General features: G+C 43.3%; 1 non-coding gene across 1 annotated transcript; it reads left to right on the top strand.

The window, feature by feature from the left end:
* Nucleotides 1-7,702: 7,702 nt before the first annotated feature.
* On the top strand, nt 7,703-7,858 carry LOC123952431. The gene has a single exon (XR_006820665.1). It is a non-coding gene; the product is annotated as a U1 spliceosomal RNA (small nuclear RNA).
* The last annotated feature ends 2,464 nt before the right edge of the window (nt 7,859-10,322 follow it).

Below are 10,322 nucleotides of genomic sequence, written 5' to 3'. Positions count from 1 at the left end.
ATCAGGGAAAAGTTTGACATAAAGAGATCAATATATAAACAGTATTTAACACATGAATGAGAGTAGTCTTTTCTAAGGAGAAATTCTGAAGTGGAAAGGAGTTAAACCAGAGGATCGTTCATTGAAAGGGGCTTTCCTCCAGAACCCCAAACCCATCAGACTTGCAAAAATGAAATGGTGCCACTTGCCTTTGGTGAGAATAGAGTGCTGGGTTTCGTAACCCGATCGATGGTGCTGTCACTCTACAACCTCACAATCTCTTTTAATCTCCGCACTCTTGTCACTTTGCTGCCATCTGGGAAGAGGATTAATTTCATTTGTCCCCAAGGAGATTAATGTCTCCTATTGGATTCCAGCACTCAGAGGGACACCACTCTCTAACCCATCCGCGCTAATCCGGCTTCGGCGGCTGCTCTGAGACTCCCCTGCCCGCCATCCACCATCAGGAACACCGTCTCCAGGTCACCGGCGTTCTCTTCACGGCTGAAGGCATGGACGTGGACAGGGCACCAAAGTCCCTCCTGCTGCTCCCCAAGAAGGAAGAACTTTTGGGGATCCTGGGACACTGTCAGTGTGATGCCTTGCAAGGTTCTCTTTCATACTGGGTGGTCTTACCAGAGCTGAGAGATCTCGCCGTTAACCCCGTGGGCCTTCCATAAGCTGTGTGTGTTTGGAGGGGTACGGGGAAAGGCTATCTTCTTATGTAAGAGAATGTTCCTTTGTACAACCAGGTACCCTCTCCCACCTTTCAGATGCTAGGAATGGCAGGAGCCACGCCTATTTGCTCACATTGTACCCCCAAGAACCCAGTGAAGTGCCTAAGCACATAGTCGGTGTTGATTTTTGAGTGAATGAAAAAATGGTACAACATGGATGACTAACAAAGTAAAGAAAACAATTGGCAAAAATAGATTATAAAGATGGCTAAAGACAGTTTGACTCCATGTAACTCCTGACTAATTGGATTCCCCTTCCTGTAACCTCGGCATAGATCAGGCCCTACCTGTCCCTCAGGATTCAGGTGCCCATGCAGATACTTAATAAAAGCCCCTTGGACTAAGTTAAATTACAATAAAATCTTATTGGTGGGTCCTAACTGCCCAGGCTCTTCTAAAGAGGCATACTCAGTCATGTCAGTACCTCAGAAGAGGATTTGTTCAGCACAGAGGCTAAGAGAGTCGCAGGAAAAGAGAGAGGGACATTTTCTAATAATGAAAAGGAAAAAAATCCGAAGGGGTAAATTTTAAGAAAAATCATCAGTGTTCCACATTCATGGAACCATTTATTTTAAAGTTTTAAGTGTTGATCTGAGGGAGCTCCATGAAATTTGCTGTCTCAATGAATCATCATGAAGTAAAAATAACACATTAGAGGTTCTCACCAGTCCTAGGACCTTCAATGCATTGTCATTTCATCTCCTTGATAACCCCATGTGTTAGGTTTACAACTACTGCCATTTCCATTTTTCAGATGCAGAAACTGAGGTCTAGAGAAGTTCAACGACTTGCCCAAGGTGACACAGCGGGTAAGTGGTGCATGACACATTGAGGCCCAGGAAGAGTATCTCTAACATCATGGGCACTTAAAACAAAACAAAAGAGAAAACAGACTGCGTTTGAGGGCAGTGGTTTTTGTCTGTTTTGTTCACAGCTAAACCCCAAGAGCCTGGAGTAGTACCCGGCACATGATGGGCATTTGAAAATATTTGTTGAACTTGTGGTTGAGCCAAAATGAGATAGGCAGCTTCTCCTACACAGGTACCATAGAACTTTATGGTACAATTAAGATCCAACCTGAAGGGCATGGTTTCTTGGAGGAATCCAAATTGCTAAGTCTCACTTCCCATTTGCTTTGTATCTTTATTTGAATCATTCTGTGAGATGGTCAAGGCAGTTTTATGATGGTTAAGGAATGTCTCCAAAGTCACACAACTTGCTAGAGGAAGAAATAAAGAGGACTAGAACAGAGGCCTTCTCGAATGGCCTAGCAATGGTGCGGGTATAGGAGACGCTTTCTTAGCACCACAAACCCAAGTTCAAGAGTTGCTTTGTTAGTTAATCACTCAATGACTTTTTACCTGTATACTGAGGCAGGATTATCTCCTGGTTAAGAGGCACGGGCTGAGGTCTGACTTAGGCACACTTCTCAGGCCTCTGAGCCCGAGTTTCCTCATGTAGAGAACATCAATACTGTAGTACTTACCTCTGTCAGTCAGACTCCACTGAGGACAGAAACGTCACTCCAGACATCTCAGAGACAGGGCACTTTATATGGAGAACTGGTTACCTGAGTGATGAAAGGGCTGAGAAGCCAAGTAAGGTACTGAAGAATCCAGAGACCATTTGCACCAGGAAGCCACAACCACATCTAGATGGTGTCAGGACAGGTGTTGACCCTGCCCAGAAGCCAAGGCCACCACCTGCAGCAGAGCAAGAAAGAAATACTCAGGGCACCTGGGTGGTTCAGTCAGTTAAGCATCTGCCTTCAGCTCAGATCACACTCCTGGATCCTGGGATCGAGTCCCGTGTCCGGCTCCCTGTCAGCGGGAAGTCTGCTACTCCCTCTCCCACAGCCCCTCCTCCCCCCACTCATGCTCTCTCTCAAATAAGTAAATAAGACCTTTTAAAAAAATAAAACAAATAAAAAAGAAAAGAGAAATACCCTCACCTTTTCCACCTTTCTGCCCACCAGCCTATACCATTGCCTCTTCTTGGTTAAACCTAACTAAAAGCCGAGGAACCCGGGAAACAGGAGACAGAGCAGAGCAGGAGAAGGACAGAGAAGGATCTGGGAGCACATAGGCAAACAACCAGCTCAGGAGCTCACGAAGCTGCTGTGAGATTAAATGAGATACACATAATGGGTTTAGCACTGTGCCTGGTACATAATAGTGCTTAATGAAAGATATAGTTGTTATCATATTTAATAGGCATGGGTGATGAAAAAGACAGACTCTGCTGTCCATAGCAAGCAATCTGAACCTCGTAGCCCATTTTTCAGCTATGATGCCATCTGTGGGCCTCTGGAGTGAAATTTTCTAGTGGGCATCATCCTGCCATTTTGGTTCAGGTGACCAACTTGAGAGCACAAATATCTCACACCAGGCACTAGTGATTACAGAGAAAAACAGGCCAATATTGGCCTATAAAGGTTTTCCTCTCCTAGAATAAAAGAGGTCATTAACAATGCAAAATATTTTTATGTGGGACACAGAATGTTGTGTCATTAAAGCAGGCATCAGCTCAATCATGCTCCTTCATAAGACAGTGACTTGTGATGCATGGTTTACACAGCTGACCGCATGTCTGATTTAAAAGGACTTGATGTGCTCCTGTCACAGAGATGGCTTTATCCTTGGAAGTTTATTTTGAGAAAGAGCTTTCTCAAATAAAACATGCGCACCACACTACTGACAGGAGCCCTTGGGTGAGGGGTTTCAGCACCCTGGTACTGAGCAGAACCCATAGATGCTGCTCTTTGGAGGCCAGGAAATCCTGTCTTAACATCTGTCCCTCTTTATCCCAAGTCTCTGAGTTACGGAATATTAGTGCTATAGCTTGAAAAACACACTAGTGGGTTTCACCAAGATGCAGAAACCACTCCAAAAGCAGAAATGCCAAGAACTGCTGCTATTCATGGTGGGCAGAAAGATAAGATAGAGACTGAGATAGAAACTTGACTGTGGCCTTGGGGCCTGGCCACACCGGGGCAGCATTGGATACTCCCTGCGTTCTCGTCCTGTCTCCAACTCAGGGAAAATGGGCTGTGGGGGAGATTTATACTCTACTTTTGAAGTAATAATGCTAGCTTAAATAACAGGCATTCTGGAACATTCTAATTAGGTGAGAAGGCACCAGAAGGTATAATCTGTATCTTCCAATGGATGACCAAATGAAGACACTGAGAGCTTTCCACTCATCTCTAAAGAACATGAATGAAAACAATATTTTATACAGAGAAAAAAAAGGGGGGGGAGATGGAGTGAGTTTCCAAAACTTATGGGTAAAATTGAGCTGGATTAATAACCTTTTTCCTATACAGAATGAATCAGCTTAACAACCTAGTGACTCTGAAGTCACCAAAGGCTTAAGACAATGGAATGGGTGATTCTCCGTGCTCATCCAAAACCTTTCAACACGGAGAGTTCCTGGACACAACAAATTTCATTCTGATATTGTTTCCTGGTTCTGTCTTTTGGGTCCCAGTGTAAATGATATCATTGGTCCCATTCGTTGGACATGAAGTGCTGCCAACTCGTAATTACAAATGCCTCCCCACCCCCACCCCAGCATTCTGTTACATGGAGCTGTCAGTGAGCCTCGTCTCCAAATTGTAATGGCGCTATTCACTTTATTTAGGCCTGGGTGAAACAGGATGGATGCCTTTCTAGAAAAGCATGTGCATTTAAGATGGCAGAGCAAGAATGATTTATACAGGGAATAACTCCTTAGTCTGTCAAAGACCTGGCAGAATCTTTCTGGGAAAACTAATTGCAGCCAGTGCCTTCCACCGCTTGAAGATGAACTGTCGGCATCTCTCCCGCTATCATAAGATGCAATCTGCCAGCCATAAGAAGAGAGGAAACCAGATTCCTCATTCTCAACATCTGCACAGGCCTGATGATGCTAAGTTTCTCTGAACCCAGTTCCTGAGATTTGAACGTCCCCTTGACAAACATACGCCATCTTCCTTTGATCATTGCAAAATCGCACAACCTTTCTGGGGCATTTAAGATGCATACAAAAATAATTGTTATCCTACAGCCCTGCTGACCTAGTTGTTGTGAGTGTCGGGTCTGTGATGCCCTTGTGCTCTCATAAAGGGTAGAGACACAGGCTGCTCGTTTGACGGGGAAAGGCGAGGAATGAGTCTGTCCTGAACTTCGGAGTCCAGAGAGTTTTCCTGTTCACCGAATGTTCTTTCTACTCTCCCTCTTGTGGGTCTTTCTCCCCTGGCCCCTCTCCCTGTCCACCCTTCAGTGGGTCTGAGAAGCACATTGGACACTCTGCTCCTCCAGGACAGTGGGCGGGAGGTAAGGAAGGGAGCCCGGTGTCGGTCAGTCCCCTTACAAGACCCGGAGCCACCAGAACCTCCCTGAGTGCTCCCTGGGAGAGGCCCGAATTCAATCCCTTCTGATCGGCTAGACCAGTAGTTATCAACAGGGGTGATTTTCCACCAGGGGACATTTGGCAATGTCTGGAGACATGCTTGGTTGCCACAAGTCGGGAGCAGGGGTGCGCTCCTGGCATCTAGCAGGGAGAGAGGAACAGCACTTTTCAACATCCAGCTCTGCCTGGGACAGACCCCCTCGACAAAGACTTGTCTGAACCAAAACGTCACGAGTGCCAAGGTTGAGAAATCCTGATCTCAATTTTAATCAAGGTGTGTAAATCAGAGGATTTAGGCAAGCCATTCCCTCTTCCAGTTGGCACAAAGCCCCACACGGAAGCTACACCCCGTGCCGGAGCCCTGCTGAGGCCACTGCAGTGGCCTGATTCAGCAGATCACACTTTCATAATGTAATGCAATTCTTCCTCATTTTTTTAATGTTATTTGGGTCCTTTAATATAATTTGGCAAGCTATTATAGTTGTTACAGCTGCTAGTTTTGCCCTCAATACTGATTTCACTTATGACCTCAGCCAGAATAAGATTTAAAGTTTGAGATGATGTAAGTGAATAAGGATTATTAGATTTATTCGTATGGCAATTTAAATAATAAACTGCCTGGCTTAGAATAAGTGGTAAATGAAAAATGCTAGTGATTTATAGACCTGTCCATTTTAAAGATTTATATGATGTGTGGGATGATTAAGTAAGAGACAGGCCTGATTATATGAAATATGTAATTTTTGTAAATGCAATATTGGAAGCAAGCTGCTAAACAGTGCTGGATGGCATCTCTCGGCGAAACAATTTTTATTCCATGATTATTGTAAACCGGTATGCAGAGTCATGTGCGAATTACGCATGGAGTCCTTGCTCTAATTCTTTATAGTCAGATGGGAGTGTGCTCAGAGAAAATGCATCGAGCTTCAGCCTTGAAACATCCGTCCCATCGGCATCCAAAAGACAGGGCAGGTTGCTGATTTCGGACCTGAGTCAGTGACCGCCCACCTGAATAATTCTCTTTCGTAAATGACTCGGCCACTCTGTTCAGGTCACAGCCACCGACTTCTGAAATGGACATTATCCATTTGTCACATTTTAGTGACACACTTTGGGGAAAATACTCCTGACTCTGAAGTACAGCGAGTCAGAAAGAGAAATGCAAGGAACTGGGATGGACTTTCCTTTCCCCACTGTGAATTCTTCTCTCATCAAGGTGGCACCTCGAGCCTGAAAACTCCCGAGTACTTGGAGGTGATTCACTCAGCTCTCAGGAGGCCTCCCCCTCCGGCAAGCCTCAGGATCCCCCAGGGAGAGTCGAAGCCCAGGGCCTCCCCGAGGTTTCCTGCAGAGCTCCAAAGTCAGCCAGAGGATTGCCGCGGAGGAAGGAACCACAGTTGGATTCTTCTCTCTCACAAGCCAGCTGGGAAGATGTAAGAGAGATTATTTATATTTAAATTACTTTGACAGCTGTTCAGTGCAAACAAAAAACAAAAACAAAACAAACAAACAAACCAAAAAACCCACCTATCACCAGAGAACAGAGAGATGTGGGTGGCGGTCATATTTCTCCCACAACTTGAGCGTTACCTTGGATAAATTGTCCAGGACCATAAGCTCAGGGCTGTGGTTGGTACAAGGTGCTAAAGGGATCCTTGAAAGGAAAGCCCTGTATAAAGCGAAGGGCAACATCCAAATGCAAATAAAGAGGCTCAGAAGGGAAACAGAGGCCAAAGCGGAAACAGGAAACACCTTTGTTCAATAAACATCCGTGAAGGCCCTTAGAGTAACCAAGAAGGGCAACTCAGGAGACCTTGAGGGAGCTCAGGGCTGAGCTGGGGATTATCTCGACCTCGCAGTGTTTAGACAACAGATTAAGGGCTGAGGGTCAGAGTCACACAGATGCGGGACTGAGGGCTGGTTAGCAAAGTAGGAAACTTCACAGAAGAAATAATATGGAGACATTCAACTCCTGCAGAATGTGGAGGAATTAGACAAACAGAGAAAGGAGACTCCTAGTCTGTCCCCATGTTTGTCCAGACTGGCCATGAGATCACTGTCAGAAGGTGAAGGAAACTACCCACATGTGTTTGGGTTGGTATCAGGAACTAGGAACACACATACACTGCACTTTGTAGAGGACAGGGACACAGGGTTCTGCAGATCTAGAAACGTGCAGAGCTGGCTGGGACCAGAAACCCTTCCTGAGATTCCAATTTGATCTTGAAATTTAATATCCTTTGTAAAATATGTGGAATTTCCAGAGCACTACAGCAATTTTGCCCACATCATTCTTCCTCTGGTCAAATATCATTCTTTTCAACTTTTAATGGGGCCATGGATTTTTAATCACTAATTTAAGTTCTCCAGTACAGTGATTTAATAACAAAATATTTTTCTTTCAAATAACAGTAAATGGTTTGGTCCAGAGTCCTGATAAACTGATTATTACTTCTGAAAGGCTCATGTTGCCCATATTGATTAAATATGATGGCACAAAGAAAAAAATCATATTTATATGGAGTAATTTTTAAACATTCAAAATATATATCTAATCTTTTAGCTCTGGATTTCTTTTAATAACCTTGAAATCGATACTTACCTGGCCGGGCAGATACCGCGATCATGAAGGTGGTTTTCCCAGGGCGAGGCTTATCCACTGCACTCCAGATGGGCTGACCCCTGCGATTTCCCCAAATATGGGAAACTCGACTGCATAATTTGTTGCAGTGGGGGACTGCATTCACGCTTAAAAATAAAAAATAAAAAATAACCTTGAAATCGTATGCTCAGCTTTTCCAAGATAGAAGAAAAGAACAACAAAAGGAACCCGGTCTGTCGAATTACAGCTAGCCTCACTCAGAAAAGAGAAATATTTTTAGTTGCTAACTAGACACATTGCCACAGAACAAAAAGTATAGGTCAAGAGAGAGAAGAGCAAATTAAATAATAAGATGCATTTGTTTGTCGGAACTTTATCACCACACTTTTTTAAAAGACTACTTATCCAACAGAAGCAGGTTTTAGATTTATTCCCTAATTACTACATTAACAGATCCCTGAACATTTTCCTGATCAGTTTTATAAATTGATTAATAAGGCAATCATAGTTTGGGATAGCTTTTATATGCCACTTGATATTGATGTCATCTATTAAAAAAATGGCCAACTGAGCACCTGATATCCAGTAAAGTCATGTTCAAAAATTGCAGTCTTAGAAAAATAATGGAATGACCATGACCTCAAGTACTTCGAGCCAAATAGCAACTGTCAACTCCTGATAGCAGTATTTGACCTCAGAACCAGGTGACAGAAACCAGCCTGAAACAGCCATTTTCTCAAATTCAGTTAAAGATAATAAACCATGTTGGGAGAAATCATCCACCTGAGTAAGGAAGCCTCTTGTAATCAATGACCTAGAAACAGGCACCATGATTTGGGTGGAAAGGATCAGTTGTTAAGGGACTCTGGGAATTTGTTGCTTTAGATTGAATGCGTGCTAGATTTTGGCAGAGTTTTTGACTTTGACGATTGTTCCTGTTTTGCTTTCTTCTGATTCATTTTTAGCTCTTCTCAAGAAGTATTTCAACGTCCATGAAAGTAGAGAGGACAGTATAGTAATATCCCCATCTCGACCCATCTTAGCACTCTAGGAACTACCTCCTCAGGTCACTCTTGTTTCATATATACTTGGGCATCACATCATTTCAGCCATGGATTTTAAGTGAATATTTAAGTGCATATTTCTAAACCATTTAAGTACACATTGCTAAAAATAAACTTTAAAAAAGTACGAATCCCAAACCATTACCACCACTAAGTAATGAACAATAATTCTTTAATTTCATCAAGTGTCCACACAGTGTTCATTTTTTCTAGTTGTCTCCGCAGTGCTTTTTTTTACAGTTTGTCCAAATCATTCAAATAAGGTCCACGTGTTACAGTTGGCTGTCACAGCTTTCGAGTCTTTTTTTAGTCTATAGGCGCCCCTCCTCCACTTTAATTTTCCTGGCCATTCAGTTATTGAAGACATAGAGTCATTTGTCCCAGAATTTCCCACATTCTGGGTTTTGCCCTCTGTGTCCTATTATTTTCTGAGAGGTGATGGTTAGATGGAGCCCTGATTAGATTCAGGTTTGATTTTTTTTGACAAGACTACTTTATTAGAGGTGTCATTTGCTTCCATGAGAAGCGTCATGGTGCCTGGTTGTCTCTTTCTGTGATGTTGGTGGCTACTGTTGATCGATGATCTCTGTTAATATAGGCTGTTTAGAGAAAATCATTGAACCACAACCCTGAGGAGATTCTGTTTAAAAAAAAAAAAAAATCATTACAAAGAATTTTACTCTGTGCTAGCCACTGTGTTCTGCCACACACAGGCCTCACGTAATCACTCTAACACTAGGGGAGAATTTGAACCCCCAGTCAGTCTTCCTCCAAAGCCCACTGTCTTAGCTACCACAGAAACAAAGCACTTTGAGAGGGCGAGGTGAAACTGTAGCCAAAAGATTTATTCTTTTACAGCAGACCAAAGTACCAAGTAACTATTTATTAACTGGCAAACGCAATCATTGAAAGGGCCTATCATCTGATGGGGGATGAAAGTTTGACTGTAGTCGGCGCCATCTTGGAACAGGCAGGGAAAGAGCACAGGAGGTTCACAGGACAGCCTGCACCGATAGCCCCAAGAATGTCACCAAAATGACTAGAAGCTATGAAGTGCTCTTTCAAGCCAGCTCCGCCCTCTGCACAAATCAGCTTAGAGTTATGTTACCCACTCTCCATGTGCAAGGGTTGCCAAAATTAGAGTCATTTCATTAATCTCCCATGCCAGGGAGAGGTGGCTATATATCACTCCAGGTTACATTGACAGCAAGACAATAACGTTACATTTCCACAGTGCATCAATTAGCATTTCCCTCAATTCATTTGCCATCAGAGTCTCTACAAAAATACCTTACAGTTAAAATAGGTCTGTCTTTTAGACTTCAACAAGACTCATTTCAAGATAAACATTTTATTTTTTTTTGGTATAAAGGAAGAAAAGTATGGAGACTTCACTTCAAATGGCATCTCTAAGCAAATAAAAAGATTAATATACTTTTTCAAATGCTTGTCTCATTCCCACCAGGGAATGGTGCCTTATGATTAGGAGGGGGAAGAAGAGGAGACAGGGTAAGAGGAAGGAAAGGAAAAGAAAAAAGGAAGGACTCA

Source organism: Meles meles, chromosome 10, assembly GCF_922984935.1.
Source record: "Meles meles chromosome 10, mMelMel3.1 paternal haplotype, whole genome shotgun sequence".
NCBI lineage: Eukaryota > Metazoa > Chordata > Mammalia > Carnivora > Mustelidae > Meles > Meles meles.
This window is presented reverse-complemented; position numbering and strand designations above follow the sequence as displayed.